Below are 22,627 nucleotides of genomic sequence, written 5' to 3'. Positions count from 1 at the left end.
CATCAATGCCCGGCACTTAGTAAATCCTTAACAAATACCATTTAAAAATTCACAAGTGATCCACTACAATAATTGCCTGCCACTTTTTTAGGTAGTAATAGCAATAGTGATATTTTTAAGCACTGATTATATGTGCCAGCAATGTACAAAGTACTGGGGTAGATACAGTGCCTGCAGATTGGACACAGGATCTGGCCCACATGGGATCTCACAGTATAATAATAATAATAATGATGATGATGGTATTTGTTAAGCGCTTACTATGTGCAAAGCACTGTTCTAAGTGCTGGGGAGGTTACAAGGTGATCAGGTTGTCCCACAGGGGGTTTCACAGTCTTCACCCCCATTTTACAGAGGAAGGAACTGAGGCACAGAGAAGTGAAGTGACTTGCCCAAAGTCACACAGCTGACGGCGGAGCTGGGATTTGAACCTGTGACCTCTGACTCCAAAGCCTGTGCTCTTTTCACTGAGCCATGGAGAAAAGGTATAAAATGCCCACTTTACAGATGAAGAAGCCGAGGCCCAGAGAGGTTAAGTGGCTTGTCTAAAGTCCCACAGCAGGTGAATGGCGATGTCAGGATTAGAACTCAAGGCCTTTGACTTCTAGGCCCATGCTCTGGTATTTAAGTACTGACTGTGTGGCATGCACTGCACCAAGCGCTAGCGTAGATGCAAGGTAATGGGGTCAGACACAGTCTCTGTCCCACGTGGGGCTCGCAGTCTTAATAATTTTAAGAAAAAAATCAGGAAAGTTAGAAGGAATGTTCCTTACTGTAAGCATTGGTGAATGTAAGGTAGTCATAACACTGTCCTCCAACCGGTCTTGTCTGAGGCAGGCCAAAAGGGATGGATGATTGGTCTAAGCTCAGCCTGGCAGTTTTTAGGTTCCTGTAATGTTAAACGTTAAAGTTTATAGCTGAAGTTAGGTTCTGGATTGACCCCCCTGTTTTTATAATCTCTTACACCCTCATTCAGGAAGACCTTGGAGGGGAAGGACAAAATTTGGAGACGCGACACGAGAGAACTAGCAGATCATGCGTTAAAGGTGACGTGGGAAGAGGCATAGAGACGTAAAGGGGTGTGGGGGTTGGTTTGACAGGACTGAAGCAGAGTAAGAAGAAACCAGAAGGAACGTCTAATCCAGGTAGTTGAATTGAGTGAGAAGAGTGTGGATTTGATTTGATGCAGAAGGTGATGTAAAGGTAGAGGGTTTTGAGAAAGGAAGTGGATGTGGGCAGTAGTTTTTTGGGCAGTTTTTATTGATTAGAGGGAAGAGAGGCGAAAATGGTTTCTATTAGGCCAGGCATGGGATGGCAGTCAGGATTTAGGATGTAGAAATGGGTGGAAAAGGACACATTTTAGAGACACTGTTGAGAAAGAAGTGGCAATCTTTGGAGGCTGAATTTAAGGGGAGAAGGAAAGTTAGAAGTCAGAGAATGAGATTCAGGATTTGGGAAAAGGGGCAAGGAGGATGGGCAAAGGCAGTGATTTGTGGGGAAAGAGGTGGTCGAATTCCTTGCAGTTTTGAAAGCTCTTCCTTCATCTAGTTTTGAGATTCAGCTTGAACGGTCTTAATCTAGTCCCCTTTTGGCGTAACGTTAATCCGACTTCACTTGCCGTTGACTCAGTGAAGTAAATCAGGTGTCTGTTGAACCTTGAAACCATCACTTACAAAGCCACCCCAAAGTGGAGTGCTTTTTGACCTTAGAAAGGTGATAATTGGAATGAAATTCCTACAGGTCAAGACTCCGATTTTGGTGATAGGAGTTGAAATCAAGGTTTGGTTTATTGTTGCGGCCATCAGGGATATTTAGGAATTGCAGTGTTTTGCCTATTACTGGAGTACCAGAGGACGACATCCTTATTTTAACTATGTACAATGGTAAAGGAGCTATTATGTAATATCAGTTTTCTGGACAATTTACTGAGCTGCTTAACATGAACATTAATTTACTATTAAAATGAAAGGAGAAGCATATTTCCACACCCCATGTAAAACTTATTAAATGGTGATAGTTCTGTTGCAGCCCAGAACATTTAAACTCCTCTCATCATTATCAGGAGCATTTTTTGACCGCTTAATCACTGCAAAACTGAGTTTGAAGCCCTAGCGAGATGACCCTGTAGGTGAGAAAGGTGTGGGCCCCGAGTCTCAAGCAATTCACGGTCCAAGAGTGCAAGTGCAAGAATTCAGTGTTCCCCACAGTGACCTAAAAGGATTATCAAGAACAGAAGTGAAATGACCAAACAAAGCACACGCTATACATTTCTGTCTCTAGTCCTCCACCCCATCCCACCCCAGGCAGTTGGGAAAGGGTTTTTTTGGGTTTTTTTTTTTTACCAGATTTTGAACGTGGTCTCGCTTGGTGTAACCGAGCTTCTCTTCCATCCTGTTTCCTTAGAGTTGGTGGCCCCCTGGCCAGTGGGATCAGCAGGAAAGGTGGCACTCTAGCCCTCACGACACTCAACTCACCCCTGGACATCAGTCCTGCCGCCTACTCCCAGTGTTTTCGGGCCCTGGTTTCTAGGTGGCCCAGAATAGGCCTGGCTCTCTGCCTCCTGCTCTCTCTCTGGGCCTGGGCGAGTCTCTTGCTGCTGGGAAGGCTGGGGGCTCCAAGCTGTCTGGCCCCCCTCTGGCTTCAGGCTCCAGTGTCAGGGGGGCTCAGGCTGCCTCTCCGTTCTGCTCCTGCTTCTTAAAGGTATCCAAGGCAGGGTAATACATGTTCTGGAAAGATTTCATTGGAAAAGAACAAGCCAAAGTTTTGCTTGATGTTTTCACTGGAATAGTATTTCAAAATTAAATATGTGGAGCTTTAAATCTTGTCAGAGTACTACAAAATCAATCAGTGTGGCGGGAAAAGCCAGATGAAAGTAGTTATTGAAGGGACCGAACAAGCTGGCAGGAGGGTTTCCTTTTTTTCCAATAGTCACACAGTAGAGCACTTAGTTCCCTAGAAAATTTGGCGAGTGATAGCTCTCTTCTTCAGGAGTGGAATTCTGTGTGTGAACAGGGTTAGCCTTGGACGTTTAAGGGTCGGGGTTACCTGAAGTCATGGGTAATAGTAATAGTGAAGAGTGTGGCTAGGAGAATGGGGATCCACCTGGAAGTCCCATTGAGAACCCGGGGGGTGGGGGGTGGGCGGAGGGGGTGGGGAAGGTGGGCCTAACCAGACCCCCAATGGTCCTGCTACCCTCTCGGGGAGGAGCTCGGATCATTTGCTCAGATGTTCTCCCTACAAAATCCGGCCCTGTGGGTGAACTTTGAACTCTTTAACTCATCAGCTCTAGACAGTAAGCTCCTTGTGGGCAGGAAATGTCAAACAATTCTGTTGCACTCTCCCAAGAGCTTAGTACAGTGCTCTGCGCATAGTAAGCCCTCAGTAGATACAATTGATTGATTAAATGTTCTCATTCAGAAGGCCGTTGTCTTAACAATAACCCGCAATTGTGTTTGCTTTTCTTGAAGAAAAGTGTTTGGACTTAGAGTTGAGTCAAAGACTACTTGAAAGTAGTTATTGAAGGGACCGAACAAGCTGGCAGGAGGGTTTCCTTTTTTTCCAATAGTCACACAGTAGAGCACTTAGTTCCCTAGAAAATTTGGCGAGTGATAGCTCTCTTCTTCAAGAGTGGAATTCTATGTGTGAACAGGGTTAGCCTTGGACGTTTAAGGGTCAGGGTTACCTGAAGTCATGGGTACCCTGAGGCTGAGAGTAATAGTGAAGAGTGTGGCTAGGAGAATGGGGATCCACCTGGAAGTCCCATCGAGAACCCGGGGGGCAGGGGGGCGGGGAAGGTGGGCCTAACCATACCCTCAACGGTCCTGCTACCCTCTGGGGGAGGAGCTCGGATCATTTGCTCAGATGTTCTCCCTACAAAATCCGGCCCAGTGGGTGAACTTTGAACTCTTAACTCATCAGCTCTGGACAGTAAGCTCCTTGTGGGCAGGAAATGTCAAACAATTCTGTTGCACTCTCCCAAGAGCTTAGTACAGTGCTCTGCGCATAGTAAGCCCTCAGTAGATACAATTGATTGATTAAATGTTCTCATTCAGAAGGCCGTTGTCTTAACAATAACCCGCAATTGTGTTTGCTTTTCTTGAAGAAAAGTGTTTGGACTTAGAGTGGAGTCAAAGACTACTTGTATGTTGGTGAAATTAAGTGTATTTGTTATGAAACTAGAATAATTTTTATTCTGTGTGGATACAGCCCAGGTCTGTATGGAACAAACTGAGCCATCTGAAATGTAGGAGGACTAGATACTGATCCTTTTTGGTTATGGCAATTCAGTACTCTTGGGCTGGCAGCATGGCTTAGTGGAAAGAGCACAGGTCTGGGAGTGTGAAGATCTGGATTTGAGTCCCAGCTCTTCAACTGGCCTGCTGAATGACCTTAGGCCATCACTTAACCTAACTGGGACTCAGCTTTCTAATCTGCAAAATGGGGATAAGATAGTCTGTGAGGTCCGTATGTGGCAAGGACTGGATCCAATCCGATAACCTTGTATCAACCCCAGCATTCAGCACATAGTAAGTCTGTAGTAAATGCTGTAATTATTACATCGATCTGATGCAGATGATCCCTGTTCCATGAGATTGCATCTTGATTGGCTTGGGATTCTGCTCTAATGAAAGCTAATGGAGAAGCAGTGTGGATCAGTGGAAAGAGCCCAGGCTTTGGAGTCAGAGGTCATGGGTTCAAATCCCGGCTCTGCCAATTGTCAGCTGTGTGACTTTGGGCAAGTCACTTCACTTCTCTGTGCCTCAGTTCCCTCATCTAAAATGGAGATTAAGACCGTGAACCCCACGTGGGACAACATGATCACTTTGTGACCTCCCCAGCTCTTAGAACAGTGCTTTGCACATAGTAACCGCTTAATAAATGCCATTATTATTATTATTATTATTATTAATAATGCTTTGGAGGTGGGGGGTCAACTTGACCTCTTCTCATTATATGCCATAGTCACCCTCAACTTGTCCTGGAGTAGCAATGGCCAAAGTGGCAGCCTACAGGCAAATGAGAATACTGGTCACTCTCTCACCACGAACACGGCCCCTTCCGTGCTAAATCCACTCAGAAACGCTCACTCGTGTGCATGCAGGGAGATGGAAACCCTGTTTCATTTTTCTAAATTATAATGTTGGATGAAGTCATCATCTCCAAGCAGGCATTTCCAGGCTCTATTGTGTTTTTCAGGAGGCTAGCAAGGGTGTTGGAGATGAGGCAGGATGTGAAGCTGATCAGGAGTGACTCATTGGCTGCAAGTTTGGAGCTTTGTCTGGAATACTTCCCTCAGCACTTTAGACCTTGAAAAGTCAGCTGGTCTAAACCCTCTGCCACCAGGAAGGTCAATGCCCAATTCATCAGGACAGATGCTTGTCTGTTTGGTTTTTTTTAACAATAAAAAGCTACAAAAATGGAAACTCTTTAGTCTCCCTGCCCTTTTTCACTATCCAAACTGTCTCACTTGGCTTTTGTTTAGTTCTCTGATGATATGGTGTCTATTTTTTTTTGTTGCTTGTTTTTTATGGTATTTAAGTGCTTACTGTGTGCCAAGCACGGTACTAAGCGCCAGACTGGGTACAAGCTAATCAGGTTGGACACATTCCCTGTTCCATGTGGGGCTCACAGTCTTATCCCCATTTTACACATGATGTAACTGAGGCACAGAGAAGCTAAGTGACTTGCCCAAGGTCCAACAGACAAGCAGCAGAGCCGGGATTGGAACCCAGGTCCTTCTGACTCCCAGGCTCGTGTTTTAACCATTAGGCCGCACTGCTTCTAGTTAGTAAATTCATAAAGCTCTTCTTACATACTTTTGTCTGAGGCTTAGTACAGTGCTCAGCACACAGTAGATGCTCAATAAATATGATTGAATGAATGAAAGAAAACAGACAAGGCTTTCCTATTAAAATCTTCACCAGGACTGGCATCATTGCTGGGGGCTAGGACCCTGCTTGTAAAATAAGATTGTGGTGAGAGGAGTGGTTCCGAGACCCCAAAGTGTTAATTTGACAAAAAACCTAGTTCTGCCAGAGTTCTGGAATCCTCCGGGAAGATGCCTGCCCGCCTGTTGAGTGAACCGGATATGACATTACCTCTGCTGGATGATTTAATGACCTTTCTAAGGACACCCCGATGAACCGAGTACCTTCGAGGCTAGTTAGAGAAGGCATTTTAAAATCCTGCAAAAGGCACATGGAGATCTTCAGTGGGCCACTTTTTCCCAGTGGAGAGTAAAGAGCTGCCTTCTGCCCCTCAGCATCCGTGACTTTTACAGAATCATTAGGTAAGAGCTGAAACAAAAACCTTCATTCTACAAGGCCCTGTGACTTCTGGCTTAGGAGTAAGATTGCCCTCTGTCACAAACAATAGTCCTCTTAGTTTTTTCCGTGATTATCAAGGGCACCGATTCAAAGCCAAGTCATCCCTGAAACAATTCGTAAAAGACTACTGTATCACAAATCCGCCTAAAGAGAAACCCACTCCCCTCCACACAGAACACACACACACTCTTGTGTATATTTAATTTTTTTAAAGCTACTTGTCCTTAAAGAACAGGAGGTAAAGCAAACCTGGACTCTTCAACATCCTGTGGCAATTCAGATCATTTGTCCTAATCTCTGTCTAAAAGGTGAAAGAGAAATTGGAAACAATGGCTTGGTTCAAGTGGCCTCAGAAAAGTGCCTATTGAACTGTTAACTCACCAGTTTATCTCTTTAATACCCACACTTCTCCCTGCTGAATTCCTTCCCAAAGTGCTAGTTTGCTGTCAAGCAGCTATGATGTTAAACAAGTAACATTTCAGGCTAGGCTGTTTTCTTGATTTAACAAGTCTGATTTCCTAACATGCCAAGTTCCTAAGGTATCAGTGACCCATTGAGTTTTAATCTGGCAGAAGCTGTTTCCTCTAATCCATAGAAATCTTGCTTTTTAGTGGTTAACGGGTTAACAAATTGAAAAGCCAAATTCCTGATCCTTTTTTTGAGCATTCCTAAAATTGGGACGCTAGCACATTTCTAAGGCAAGACCCCTACTTCTTTAAGGGTGGCTTTTTGAAAGGTAGGCCTTTTCCCAGTATGGCACCAGTGAAAAATGGATAATACAAGAATTTAAAGGGCTTGATAGATTTTAGTATATTAAGGAGAAAGAAAAACTTGCCATAATAATAATTACTATACCGTGAACCTGCCAAGCAACTCTTTAGAGTTCCTTGAATAGTTGAAATTTAATGACCTTTTGTTGATTGCCTATTGAGAGGAGAGAAAATACTATGTCAAGGCACTAGGAGCTTTTTGATATTTCTTGTATTTGGCCTGGCAGTCGCGTATACTATCACCTCAGCACTCTTGTATTTTTCCGTTTACTTCACTTGTGAATTATTTATGCCTTGATTCACCCGTAATTATTCACCGTTAATTATGATATGTTTGCCAGTTTTAAACAGTGGTATGTCCTTGACTTTCCTATTTTATGGTAAGTTCTTTGAGGGCAGGGATAGGTTTAGTTCAGTGCTCTGCAAACTGATGCTCATTGTATACTGTCGATATTGCACGTACCAATAGAATAATGAAGTTTTATCTGGATGTATACAAAATGAGACAAGGCTTTAGAAAGGTAACTTCTACTTGCTTGTTTGGCCCTTTTATTAGGCAGTGCAAACTTCTTTTTCATGCTTAATGGTACCTTAATAACAAGGAAGAAACAGTACTTAAAACCTCAATACTGAAGAAGAATTTAGTCAGTATTTAATCTCCTGTATGTCGCCAAATGTTTCTAGATGGGAGATGGTGTTTATGCAGAGAAACCAGAGGACCATTTTAGACTGTGCAAAATGTGGAATACATTCGAAATTGAACTTGGAGGTATCTTTTGACTTTGTTCCTATCTTTCCTTCAGGTCCATGAGAACTTCTGGCTGGGCGCATGTGTCTCCCAGAGTTTCTTAACTGTTTGTAAGTGTGTCTGTTTTTCATTCATGAGTTAGGTGCCCTTCGTTTTTCATCTTTTATAACTACCCGATAGAATGAAGTCAACAAGAGTATATACAGTTTGAAAAAAAGACACACAAAACCCCACAACCTTTCTCTACTGTCCTTTGGATGTCACTTTATAATATTGGCTGCCCTAGGGATCTTATTTTATAGAGGGTTTAAAGCTTCATTACATCAACTTAATGCAAATCTTACTCATTCTTCTTCCAAAACACATCCTGGATTTGCCCCCTTCTCCCAACCCAAACAGCCACAACCCTACCTGGTTCAAGCACTTGTCGGATCATGATTAGAGTATTGTATCAGCCCCTTGACCTTTCAGTTTATACTCTAGGCTCCTAATCGGATTATCTTCCAGAAACATTGCTTGGTACATGTTTCTCCACTTCTCAGAAACCTTTAATAACTGCTCTTCTCCCTCCACATCAAATAAAAACTCCGTAACATTGGCTTCAAGACTCTCTATCAAGCTTTCCCCAGTTTACGTATTTGCTCATTCTCCTTTTACTCTGCAACTTGCCTTTTTGCTGCTCCCAAGTTCACCTCCTGACTGTTGTCTCTCTTGCCTTCAACCCCTTGCTTACTGTGTTCCCCATCTGGAATTCCATCCCCACCTTTAAAGCCCTTCTATAATTCCACCTCCAACTGGTCTTCTTTGATTAATTGCCATCGCCCGAGGCCTTATCAACCTAACAGCCACCTACAGCCCGTATGTATGCATTCATACCCGTCCTCATCACCAGTGTATATTTGTATATTCAATTCCGATATTTCTTCCTGACATAATCATTCAGTTCCTTATCTGATCACTGTTTTTCCTTTCACTCCCGCAGTTTGTAAATCCTTTTACCTCTGTCTCCTCCGTGAAATTGTGAGCTCCTTCTACACAGGGAGTGCATCTTGGGTTTCTAATGTATGCACTCAGGGAGTGCTCAATAAATATCACCGTTACTACTGTTACCACCCAGATAGAGTTTTCTCTGCACAAAATAGGCACTCGGGAAAAACTGTTGATTATGATTTGTTTAAATGTGTTCAGTATTCTAAGTGGTATAGCCCAAGTCCAGCTATCTAAGGGATTACAGGCTTTAATTAGCATTTGATTATAGTCCCAAGTTTAGAATCTTGGGGTGCCTCTCTCTAATTAATTTGACCATTTTCCTTATTGAAAAAAATTACTTTATCACATGGCTATTTATCTACATTTAGGGAAGAGAGATCTATTTTCCATTGGTCATGCAATCCAAGTGCCTCCTCGTTTGAATAAGTTGCTAGCAGGGTAGCTGGAAATGGACTCTACAGCCGTGTTTTTCAGACTTTGGCTCCTAGGTACCTTGGTTAGTGCTCCTAATTGGTTCCATAAAAATACTAGTTAAGTGAAAGAGTGCTAAACTAACTTTAGTTTCTCGTAACACGTAATGCAAAATGCATTATTGTGTTCCCAAGATCCAAAAATTGACCGACAATATCATTATAAAAAAGTGATAAGCGCAATAAACATTGTTATGATTAAATAGCAATATGAATACGAATCAACAATGGAAGGGGTAGAATTAGATTTTTTGGGCTGGGGGGAAACATAGCAATAACTTCAAAATTCCATTCAGCAAAACTGCACCTTGTCTAGTGACACACTAGATCTGTCACTAACTGTTAAATGTAGCTGTTTGGGTCATCAGAATGCCTCAGATGGTGGGGAATAGAAGTGATCAAATTACGTGCAACTTTTCAGATTACCTTGAAGTGAGCCCTGTATGTAATCCAGTCATTACATTCAGTAGCCCTAGACCTAAAGGACACTCAAAGGAAATAAAAAAGGGATCACTCTCGTGGGTTACAAATGGTCAAACATGGGGTCACTAGCCCTGGGAAGCTGCAGAAATCACATCCCAGACTGCCCATGGGAGACCACTTGGGCATTGGAGCGATTACTGCTGAGAGCAATGTTGGATGGCCCAGCTGTGTTTGTACAAATGTCTACTGAACTGGGGAATTTTGGGACCCAGGAGAGGAGACCTTAGTTTTCTGCAGCCTTCAGGAACTGACTGATACAGAGACATTGCCCTAGCTGAAAAGAGCAACAGTAGGCATTTTCAGGTGCTAAGGTTCTTGGAAAGAGCAACGATCCTCGATTTTTTTCCTCCTGGGGGTAGTGTAGGTGAAAGCAGGGACCACAATAAGGGCAGTAAGCTGGGGAAAAGGGAGAGAACGGGCAGGGGAGGAGGGTGTTGAGCTACAACAGGTGGGTAGGACTTAGCCTTAGACACCAATGGTACTCTTAGGGATGTACCCATAGTGACAGTTACCACCATTTTATTAATAAAAAGGTACATAGGAGATTTTCTTTATTTTCTAGGAACAGATTCACTTTGCTAATAATGAGGAAAACAAAATTGTTTGTATTTTTCATACATTAGGGAAATTGTGTTCCCATTGGTTTAAAAGAGAGCATTTTCAAATTTTAGTTGTGTTGGCATTATGTGAAGGCTGAGGGGAAAGCAGATGGAGTTGGTGGGGGAAAAGGTAAGGCGAGAAGAAGTTGAGGCAAAGGGGATAAAAGGAGAAGTTAGGAATGAGGAGTTAGAAGGGAGTGAGAAGTGGGAGGAGTAGAAGCAGCTACCCAGAGCCACAGTCGTTCCCCCAATCAATCCATCAGTGATATTTATTGAGCGCTTACTGTGTGCAGAGCACTGTAATAATAATAATAATGATGGCATTTGTTAAGCACTTACTATGTGCAAAGCAAGCAGTTGGGAGAGAACAATATAATATATATATAATATATTATATATATCCTTCTATATAATATAATAGAAGCCAACCTAACTAGGTGAAAGGAAGCCTTTCCTTGACTGTGAGGAGCCTATTGGCTTCTCATGGCCAAGTCCAGCCTGCTTTTAGCCACTACCCTCTCAGCTCAAGCCACAGGTACGGCAAGAACTAATTCCGGCCTTGAGTTCATGATAATATTATTATTATTAGTAATGTGATACTTGTTAAGTGCATATTATGTGCCAAGCACTGTTCAAAGCACTGGATGTTCTGTTGTCTGTATCCCCCTTCTAGACTGTGAGCCCTTTGTTGGGTAGGGACCCTCTCTATATGTTGCCAGCTTGTACTTCCCAATCACTTAGTACAGTGCTCTGCACACAGTAAGCGCTCAATAAATATGATTGAATGAATGAAGTTAATCAGGTTGGACACAGTCCCTATCCCACATTGAGCTCATACTCAATCCCCATTTTACAGATGAGGTAACTGAGGCCCAGAAAAGGAAAATAACTTGTCCAAGATCACACAGACATGTGGCAGAGCCGGGATTAGACCAGGTCCATCTGACTCCTAGGTCTGTGCTCTGTCTACTAAGCCATGTTACTTCAGTGTCTTTTATCTTTTTTTTTTTTCTGCTGGGCACCAAAGATTGGAGTTTTCCATTTATTGGACCTGGAGACTTTGTACAGCACCCATTGTGCAATTCACAAAAGCTTTTTCAGTTTTTGGTTTTTCTATTTTACTCATTCCTATTTTAACTTCCATGTACTTTAAAGGATGGAAATAAGCATTAGAATGTCAGGCATAAAGTGTTTAAAACTCTGGGAAGAAATTCTGGAAGCTTGGAAGAAAATGGGTGGAGCGGCTTTTTTCCAAAGATCTTCGGAGTGGCTCCCGATTCTCCCGCCTTCTCTCCCCGAGGGATTTTAAGGGTTGTTTTGCATCTGTTCCTACTGCGGCCTGAACTTTTAGAACTCTGAACCGTGTCCAGACATAGTTTCTCCCTTCTGTTCACATTTTGAGTCACACACAAGCCGGGCAAATCAAGGTTAGTAATGGAGTCAGTTTTTGCCCACATTTCAAGAAACTTCTTGCTGGTCCCTCTTTAATGCGGTGGAATGGAGCCTCCAAATAGCAATGGGGAAAACACACACACACACAAAATAAATCTCCCTACAAGGAGGTCTTCCACCCCAACCATGAGGACTCTTTGGTCTGGCCGAGCTCCCGTTCACTCCCATAAGGGGCTCTTTTGGCCTGCCTCCAGCTCCTCTGCTGCACCGTATGGCCTCCTTCATGGAGAGAAGCTTGGACTTCTACTAAAATTAGAACCCTCGCCTCTGCAAGGATTGCACAGTTCAGAGGGGAAGAATGGCCAGGTGATTCTCACAGCCTCCACCGCATCCTCACCCGCTCTGGACTCCGGGCTGTGCCCTGAGCAGCCCAATGAGAATAATAACGATTATGGTATTTGTTAAGCACTTCCTTTGTGCCAAGCACTGTTCTAAGCACTGGGGTAGATACAAACCAATCAGGTTGGGCACAGTCCGTGCCCCACATGGGGCTCACTGTCTTAACCCCACTTTACAGATGGGGTAATTGTGGCACGGAAAAGTGAAGTGACTTGCCCATGGTGACACAGCGGACGACTGGCAAAGCAGGGATTAGAACCCACGTCCTCTGGCTCCTAAATCCATGCTTTTGCCATTAAGCCATGTTGCTTTCCCATGGCCAATCACGTGGGGAAGGAAACATTGCTAGGTTGTAAGCTCCTTCATTCAGTCAGTCGTGTTTATTAATAATAATAATAATAATAATGTTGGCATTTGTTAAGCGCTTACTATGTGCAAAGCACCGTTCTAAGCGCTGGGGGGGATACAGAGTGATCACGTTGTCCCATGTGGGGCTCACAGTCTTAATCCCCATTTTACAGATGAGGTAACTGAGGCTCAGAGAAGTGAAGTGACTTGCCCAAGGTCACACAGCAGACACGTGGCAGAGCCAGGATTCAAACCCATGACCTCTGACTCCAAAGCCCGTGCTCTTTCCACTGAGCCACGCTGCTTCTCTATTGTTTATTGTTATTGTTTATTAAGCGCTTACTGTGTGCACAGCACTGTACTAAGCACTTGGGAGAGTACAGTGTAGCAAGAAAGACACATTCCTGCCCACAATGAGCTCACAGTCTAGAGAGGGAGACAGATATTAATATAAATAAATAAATAAATTACAGATATGCACATAGGTGGTATGGGGATGGGCAGGAGGATGAATGAGGCCAGGGATTGGGTGTGCCAACTCTTGTATTATATTCTCCCAAGCACCTGGTTCAGTGCTCTCCCCACAGAAAGCGACCAGTAAATACTGTGGATTGATTGCTAGTTACCAGCTCTCCTCCTCTTGGAGGGTGGAAGCATCTCTCATGGGATACACAAATTAAGAAGAAGTTAATTCGATGGATTTGAGGGAAAAGAAAGTAAAAGGGAAGAGTAAGGACAGAAGAAGAGGTGAAAAAATAATAATTATGGGGTTTGTTAAGCGCTTACTCTGTCCCAAGCACCATACTAAACACTGGGGGTAGATACAAAATAATCAGGGCTCATAGCCTAGGAGGATGAACAGGTATTGAATCCCCATTTTGCAGATGAGGGAATTGAGGCACAAAGAAGTGAATTGACTTGTCCCAGTTCACAGAGCAGATAAATGGCAGAGTTGAGATTTGAACCCAGATCCTCTGACTTCCAGGCCTGTGTTCTTTCCCCTGGGCCATGCTGCTTCCCACAAAGAAAGAAGGGTAAGAGGGATTAACATTCTTCATGGGCTTCCTGAAATCTAGGGTTGATTTAGTTCATCTACAGAAAACTTGTAAGTATTTAGGTGGGAAGACAAAGGGAAGTAGTGTTCATGAAACCTGAATTTTCAGAGTTCTTCTATTTTTCCAAAGGGCTTTCACATCAGTGATCAATCAAACAGTGATATTTGAGTGCTTACTATGTGCCGAGTACTGTACTGATTGAGAATGTACAGGACAATAGAATTGATAGATGCCATCCTTGCCCACAAGGACTTTAGTGATCTCATTTTATCCTCACATCATACCTGAGCGTAAGGAGAGGCAGGAAATATTACTCCTATTTTACAGATGAGGAAACTGAGATAAAGAAAGGTTTGGAGATTTGGCCCGAGATCACACAGCCAAATAGTGGCAGAGTTTGGAGTAGAACTTGGGATTCATGACTCCTAGGATTGTGTTTGGTCCATTAGGCCATGTGGCTCCATACATCAGACATATTTGCACTTCCTCAGCAGGCAAGGTAGTGCTTAGGTCAGGGAGAAGGGGAGAAAGAATGGAGGATGACAGCCCGGTGGGAGTTTGTTGTAAGCTTTCTAACCAGGAAGGGAAAGTGGATCAGGAATTTCGTAAATTCGCTTAAATGGCTCTAAGTCGGAATCTGTTGTTGATTGGGGACTTTTAACTTTCCATATCCGCTGAGTAAATAATTCAGTAAAACAGATTGTTAAACAGATTTTTGGATTGCATTGCAGTCAATGTCTTGGTTCAGAATTAAAAAAAAAAACACTCAAATCTGGGCATATACCCTTCTCAGATTATTTTACCAGTGGGGAGTTGAGGATCTAGAGGTGGGTGATAACCTCTGTGGAAGCGAACACAAAGTTGTCATGTTTAAGATTCTAAGGAAAGAAAGGGAAACTAGAAAGGTGGGGAAAAATAAGCTTGAAGAAAACAGATTTTAACAGGTTTGGGACCTCAGCAGGAAAAATCGACGAAGGCAGAAGTTTCCAAAGAAGCGGGCCGTTCTACAAATAGACAGGCTTGCAGGCCCAGAAACAGACCTACTCTTGCCTAAATACTAGAAAGGTAGCAGGTGGCACCCACCTCTCCAACAGAATGGTAGCGTTTCCCCAGGAACAAATCTGTGCCACATGAAATAAATACAGAGCTAAAATCCTCTCTGCACGTGTTCTTACAACTCTCAGCTCCTTTTCCTTCTGATTGCCAGTACACTCAGTAGGCAGTATTGCTCCCTTTTCTCAGACTGCGCAGATAACCTCAATTTTCCCCAACTTTCTGCATAGGATCCATTCGCATGGAGCTTTGTCATCGAAAGTATTTGAGCTCTTACTGTGACCATTACTAAGTGTTTGGGAGGGTACAGTACAGCTGAGTTGGTAGACGTGTCTCCTGCCCACAGAGAGCTTGCAGTCTAGAGTTTGAACTTTGCTCAAAAGATTCCCTTTTTTCAGATTGTGCTTGGATTCCATCACTGTTAGTCTTTAAGAATTCACTGACTCAGTCACCATATGGGAACCACCTCCTCAAATGTGGGATTAGCAACACCTTTCCACTTTATTTTTGGATCATTTAAATGTTAACCCTCCTGGCAGTCTCTCTTCATGCCCTCTCCCGACCTCTCGCCCACATCCTACCCCTGGCCTGGAATGCCCTCGCTCCTCATATTAGACAGATAATTGCTCTTCCCCACTTCAAAGCCTTATTGAAGGCACATCTCCTCCAAGAAGCCTTCCCTGACTAAGCCCTCCTCTCCTCCCATTTCTTTTTGCATCACCCTGACTTGCTTCCTTTGCTCATCCTCCCTCCCACCCCCACAGCACACATGTACACATGTATAGATCTGTAATTTATTTATGTATATTATTATGTATGTATATATTATGTGTATTTTAGACTGTGAGCCCACTGTTGGGTAGGGACTGTCTCTATATGTTGCCAACTTGTACTTCCCAAGCGCTTAGTACAGTGCTCTGCACACAGTAAGTGCTCAATAAATATGATTGATGATGATGATATTAATGTCTGTCTCTCCCGCTAGACCCTGAGCTCATTGTGGGGAGGAATGTGTCTGTTGTACTCTCTGATGAGCTTAGTACAGTGCTTTGCACAGAGTAAGTGCTCAGTAACTATGATTGGATTAGATGGGCATGAAAGACTGGTAGGTGACCACTGGAGGACAAAAGCTGTTTGTTTTGTTTCTCGTTTCTAACTGATCAGTTAATGAGAGGAAGCGCCATTTGGCTTCTTGGGAAATCAGAATAGGGAAACAAATAGTTAAGGGTACCTAATCGAAATTGGATGTGTTCTCCTCACCTACAGGCTCTATAATCAATCAGTCAATGGTATTTATGGAGCTCTTACTGTGTGCAGACCACTGTACTAAGTGCTTGGGAGACTGCACTCTGAGTTGGTAGACCAACAGCAAGCATACAGTCTCGAGTAGACAGTAGAACATGACCAACGGAATTGGCACTTTACTACAAGAGTCAATCTCCATTGTTTTAGAGAACTCTGGGAGACCGGAAACCCCCAAGGCATGGAGGGGAAATCATTTTGTGTCCATCTTCTCCATTTATCCACTGCTCAGTATATATTCTGTGAGCCACATATGAGACAGGAACCGTGTCCAGTCTGAATAGCTTGCATCTTCCCCAGTGTTTATCAAGCTATTTCACGCATGGTAAGGACTCAACAAATGCCATTTTCAAAAAAGTTTTGGATTGTGTCAAATCTGACTATACCTTCTCATACAGTGCTTGGCAGGTAGTAAGTGATTAACACATGTTATTAATAATACTTCTTTCCATTAGGCCATGGGAAACAGCATAGCCTAGTAGAAAGAGCACAGGCCTGAGAGTCAGAGGATCTGAGCTCTAATTCCAGCTCTACCACATACCTGCTGTGTGACCTTGGGCAAGTCACTTCCCTGTGCCTCAGCTATCACATCTGCAAAATGGGGATTGAGTATCCGTTCTCCCTTCTACCTTGACTGCGCCCCATGTGGGGTCTGATTATCTACTTCAGTGCTGAATACAGTGCTTGGCACATAGTAAATGCTTAACAAATGTCACAGTTATAAATACATTCAGAGCCATGATATGTATTCACGTCACATTTTGAATAGAATGCTAATTAGGGGAATAGGGAATGTTCTGACAATGTGAGCCTGTTTGGATATGGAGTGGCACTGTTGGGAGAAGTGGTTTGTGTACATGTGTGTGGCCTCAACCCACTGAGTACTTCAAGCAGTGGTATTTATTGAGCGCTTACTCCGTGCAGAGCACTGTTTTAAGCGCTTGGGAGAGTGCAATACAACAGAATTAGCAGACATGTTCCCTACCCCTAATGAGTTTGCAGTGAGAGTTTGTTTTCTTACGTGGGATTTTGCAAGAGCACAATCGTTTTGTTCTCAGAGAATTGGGTCTGCTAAGAAGCCACCAACATGATATTATGAAGAACAAGACAAGCTGCGATAGTTTAATTTTTCCCTGTAATTCAGGAGAGAGAGTAGCAATAGATGTACTCTATTTAGAATTGGGTAGGAAGGTAGAGTTTTGAGCAGGTTGGGCCCCATTTGTCTTGGGGGTTGTACTCCCAGTGAATTATATTCCACAGAGGTGGGTCCTTGGGCTGGTTCTGCTTTCACTGACCTGCATGAAGGAATCAAGAGAAAGCTCATTAACTTTTCAGGTAACACCACATTCTGTGTCATCTGTGCGTTTGGATAGGTGACCACTGGGCATTTGATATTTGCCCCACCCACAACCCCACAGCACTTATAGTGGAAAGAGCATGGGCTTGGGAGTCAGAGGTTGTGGGTTCTGATCCTACCTCTGCCACTTATCAGCTGTGTGACTTTGAGCCAGTCACTTCACTTCTCTGTGCCTCAGTTACCTCATCTGTAAAATGGTGATTAAGACTGTGAGCCCCACATGGGACAGCCTGATTACCTTGTATCTCCCCCAGCACTTCAAACAGTGCTTAGCACATAGTAAGCACTTAACAAATACTATTATTATTATTATTATTATATATATTTAAATTTTAACATTGGTCACCCTGTCTAGACTCCTGGTGGGCAGGGAACATGTCTGCTAACTCCGTTGTATTGTACTCTCCCAAGTGCTTAGTACAGTGAGCCCTCTTGGTAAGTTTGTCTAAACTGGCCGACAGAGAGAAGGATGAGAGTCAAAAGGGGCAAGTTCAGAATAGTAAGTTCATTAAAGAAAATACCAATTGAATACCTAATTTATATTAAATTATATTAAGTCGATTTATATTAAATTAATATAATATCCATTCCCTAATCAACCGTATTTATTGAGTGCCTACTGTGTGCAGAGCACTATACTAAACACTTGGGAGAGTAGGATACAACAGAGTTGATAGGTACGATACTCGCCCATAACGAGCTTACAGTCTAGAAGATAAGGTTATTGAGGGACAAAAACGCAAGCACAGTATAGGGAAAAAGAGCAGCCAGGCCAAGGAATCACAAGCTGAACCTGAGACAGCAAGGAACTGCTATTCTTAAAATCCAGTATCTCTTAGAACAAGTATGTTATCCAAGAGCTGGGAAACACTCTTTTCACTAAATGCCCTGTATCGGTCAGATCTTTATTAGAGTTCCGAATTTGGCCTGGTTTTGATGGCTGCATTTTTGAAAAAGCATGCAGGATAGCCAGATTGATTAAAGGGATGGAAAAGAGAGTAATTGTGGAAAAGTTAAAGGAAATCCTGGCTTTGCCATTTGTCTGCTGTGTGACCTTGGGCGGTCACTTTACTTTTCTGGGCCTCAGTTACTTCATCTGTGAAGTGGGGAATTAAGATGGTGAGCCCCATATGAGAAATGGACTTTGTCCAACCTGATTATTTTGTGTTTGCCCCAGTGCTTAGTACAGTGTCTGGCAAATATAACAAATATCATTGAAGAGAAAAAAGGAAGAAATGAGCTTGTCTAGCCTGGAAAAGGATGAGTCAGTAACTGTTTTCCCATGAATAAGGGTTTTTTATGGGGAAGATGCTGGTAGTTCTCCATCTCCATATAGTAATAATAATAGTATTTAAGTGCTTACTATGAGCCAAGTGCTATACTAAATACTGGGATGGATACAATATAATCAGGTGGGAAACTCCCTGATCCCTTCATCAGGTTCACAGTCTTAGTAGGAAGGAGAATTTGTTGTGGGCAGGGAACGTGTCTACCAACTTTCCTGTATTGCACCCTCCCAAGTGCTTAATGCTCTACACACAGTAAGTGCTCAATAAATATGCTTGATTGGAGAATAGGTATTTAATTCCCATTTTGAAGCTGAGGAAACTGAGACGTTAAATGACTGGGCTAAGACCATTGCAGCAGGCATATGGCAAATTAGAACCCAGGTCCTCCGACTCCTAGGTCTGAGCTCTTTCTACTAGACCACACTGCTTCCCATAGAACATAATGTTCTTGTGAGGGTCATGGTGGTGGAAAAGTGGGTTGTACTTGAGGAACTTTAAATTTTGTTTTCCTTCCCCCTTCATATCTGTGAGCCCACTGTTGGGTAGGGACTGTCTCTATATGTTGCCAATTTGTACTTCCCAAGCGCTTAGTACAGTGCTCTGCACATAGTAAGCGCTCAATAAATACGATTGATGATGATGACAGACCGTGGCTCTCTCCACCTGCAAAACTTTATTCAAATCACATCTCCTTCCAGAGGCCTTCCCTGACCAAACCTTTATTTCCTCTACTCCGTCTTTCTAATGCATGGCCCTTTGCAGTTGGATTTGCAACCCTTTATTCACCCTCCCTCAACCTTACAGCAATAATGTACATATCTGTCATTTATTTATATTAATATCTGTCTCCCTCTGTAACCTGTAAGATTGTTGTGGGCAGGGGACATGTCTACCAACTCTGTTATATTGTACCTCCCCCAAGTGCATAGTATAATACTCTGCACACAGTGAGTGCTCACTAAATATGATTGATTGATTGAATGATTTAAGTCCTCTAGTCACAAAATTGTTAGAACATCATGTAGATTTCAGGCATTTGCAGCCCAGTGTGTTTGTCAAATTTCTTCTGAAGCAGCATGGCACAGTGGATAGAGCCTGGGCCTTGCAGTCAGGAGGTCATGGGTTCTAATCCAGGCTCCGCCACCTGTTTGCTGTGTGACTTTAGGCAGATCACTTCACTTTCTGTGCCTCAGTTACCTCATCCGTAAAACGGGAATTGAGACCATGAGACTAACGTGGGACAGGGACTGTGTCCATCCCGATTTGCTTGTATCCACCTCAGGGCTTAGTGCAGTGCCTGGCACATAGTAAGCGCTTAAGTACCATTAATTTTATTATTATTAATAATAATAATATTTTGAAGTGTTTTTTTTTCTTCTTTTGGATGAAATGTCACTTAGAAATATTTTGGTCCCTCTTAATAGGCTGCTACTTATTTGCAAAAAATTCTTCGTTTTAGTTTTGTGGCAGGATTCAAGTTGGAAAAAATGATAGCTTTTCTCTTGCACAGTGGTTTTTCCCAAGTTTTTCTAATGTCCTCTGTATGTGATCAGATCAGACAACTCTTCTACTCCCTGTGAGCCCTTTTTTATATCTCGGGTTTAGGGAAACTGTTCCATGGATTCCATAGAGTAGGAAATTCCTGACACGCCCAAATCACATTCATCTCCCAAATACTTTACATTGATCCTGATACTGCTCCAGTGGAGAATGATTAGGGAAGAGTTGGTAGAATTCATTTCTCAGTTTATTCTAGCTAACTCATACCAAGTATATTCATTTTATGATCAGTTGACTTGAAATGCTTTAGAGGTTATCGTTTTTGACCTCCAGAGAAACTAGAATGTTCCTTTCATAACTTTATTCTGGTAGTGCTGGGGTTTTTTTTGTTGCTTTTTCTGGTAGCAGAAATAATAGTATGGGAGATTCTTGGTAAATGAACATTTGAAATTTACCGTTATGTTGTAGATGCTTGATAGTTCATTCCTGTTTAAATGTGACCGTCAAGGAGAAATGCTGATAGCCAATCTCTGAAAAATGTAGTTCTAATAGGAGTTGTAGTAATACTATTTATTAAGCACTTACTATGTTCAGATCACTATATCAAGTGCTTAATTTGGATTTCTCTTGGTGTCTTAATGATTTGTCTCCTAGATTTCAACTGGAGTCGAGGAGGAGTGCTTTTCAGTTTCTCATAGTCTGATTTGTGTATTGAATGCTAGGACACAACCAATTACAATAAGTTTAGCTTGTTGTTGGCATACACTAGAGAAATCCCTGCCAATTTCTGATTTTGATCAATCTTAGTATCTAATACTACATGAAGAAGCCTGCATTTTTCTTTGCCAGTCTACCAGTTCTAGTTATTTTCTGATTCCTTGCACAGACTCTAAAAGGTTATTGGTGGAATCTGACCTCCTTGGGCTTTCCAAAAACCGGTAAAAATTTTAGGATATCCTTTTATCATTTTCACGTTTTTGACATTATTACTACAGCCGTTCTGTATGTGGTGCCCTTACCTCCTTGCGGGAGGAAGCCGAGAGAAGTGGTTTGTGGATCAGAGAAATGACTATTCTGGGGAAGGTCCATTTGGAAGTGGGTCACTTGAGTAGGTCCCCCACGCCATTTGCACAAAGAGAGGTGAAAGTGGATTTAGTCGGATTAGCCGGTGAATATTTTTGTGAGGAAACTTGTCATTTTGCATGTTGAAGCCTGAAAATCGGGCTTTTACCTAGTCAGTGAATTTAATCAGTCATATTTAAGCAGTTACTGTGTGCAGAGTATTGTACTATGCTTTTGGGAAAGTACAACACAGCAGGGTTGATAGTAATAGTAATAATTATCGTACTTGCTAAGCGCTTACTGTGTGCCAAGCACTCTTCTAAGCACTGGGGTAGGTACATGTTGGTACATGTTAATCAGGTTGACGCAGTCTGTGCCCCACACGGGACTCACAATCTCAATCCCCATTTGACAGAGGAGGTAAGCAAGGCACAGAGAAGTGAAATGACTTGCCCAAGGTCACTCTGCAGATGTGGCAGAGTCAGAATGAGAACCCAGGTCCTCTGACTCCTGTTCTCTTTCCATTAGGCCATGGTGCTTCTTCATTGTGGTAGACAGTGTGTATCTTCTGTTGTGTATCTTACCCCAGCGCTTAGTACAGTGCCTGACATATAGTAAGCGCTTAACAAATACCATTATTATTATAATTATTAGACATGACCCCTGTCCACAATCAATCAGCCGTATTTATTGAGCAGTTACTATGTGAAGAGCACTGCACTAAGCACTTGGGAGAGTACATCACAAGGAAGCTTACAGTCTAAAGGAAAGGACCTATCGGCAAGAAGTTGTGATAAGCACCGGGAGGTAATAGTGTAGGTGAGGCTTACTGCTGTGATATTTGTGAGAAATATTTGTTGAAAATGACAAAGGAAAGTCCTAAATTAGGGAGGACATGAATGGAAAATTGATAAGTTGATAAAACGTTGCTCTGTGCTGTGCTCACTGTGGCATTCCACAAAGATTGTTGCATAAATTCCCCATAGTGGAACAGCCATCCTGTACAAGTGCCTGCCTAAAATGATCAATATTCCTGTAATGACCCAGGATAGTGGAGGAAGTCTTCATTTTTGCTGGAAAGAAAGCATTAACTAATAAACCTGGGGTCTAAAGGAAATCAGGCAGGTCCAGAGGAAACGGGGCAGGTAGTAGTAGTAATGACATTTATTGAGCACCCTATTTATTGAGCCATGTACTGCGCTATAGGACACAGTCGAAAATGAATTTAGGATTTTCCGTGGCCCCGTCTTCAAAAATTTCCTCCAGGAAACCTTTTCAAATTAGCTCCCCCATTCATTCATTCAGTCATATTTATCGAGTGCTAACTGTGTGCAAAGCACTGTACTGAGCACCTGGGAGAGTACAGTGTAACAATAAACAGCCACTTTCCCTGCCCTCAACAAGCTTACGGTCTAGAGGGGGAGAAAGAGGTTAATGTAAATAGATAAATAAAATAAATAAATTTCAGATATACGTACATAAGT

General features: G+C 42.7%; 1 protein-coding gene across 1 annotated transcript in view; it reads left to right on the top strand.

Moving 5' to 3' along the window:
• The window catches only part of CHD9 (chromodomain helicase DNA binding protein 9), a 202,389-nt gene that overhangs the window by 2,142 nt on the left and 177,620 nt on the right, over positions 1 to 22,627 (top strand). Inside the window, exon 2 of the mRNA XM_038753971.1 lies at positions 977 to 1,046. The gene's annotated coding sequence lies outside the window, so the exon portion shown is untranslated. The remainder of the gene's footprint in view (positions 1 to 976; positions 1,047 to 22,627) is intronic.

This window comes from Tachyglossus aculeatus, chromosome 11, assembly GCF_015852505.1.
Source record: "Tachyglossus aculeatus isolate mTacAcu1 chromosome 11, mTacAcu1.pri, whole genome shotgun sequence".
NCBI lineage: Eukaryota > Metazoa > Chordata > Mammalia > Monotremata > Tachyglossidae > Tachyglossus > Tachyglossus aculeatus.
This window is presented reverse-complemented; position numbering and strand designations above follow the sequence as displayed.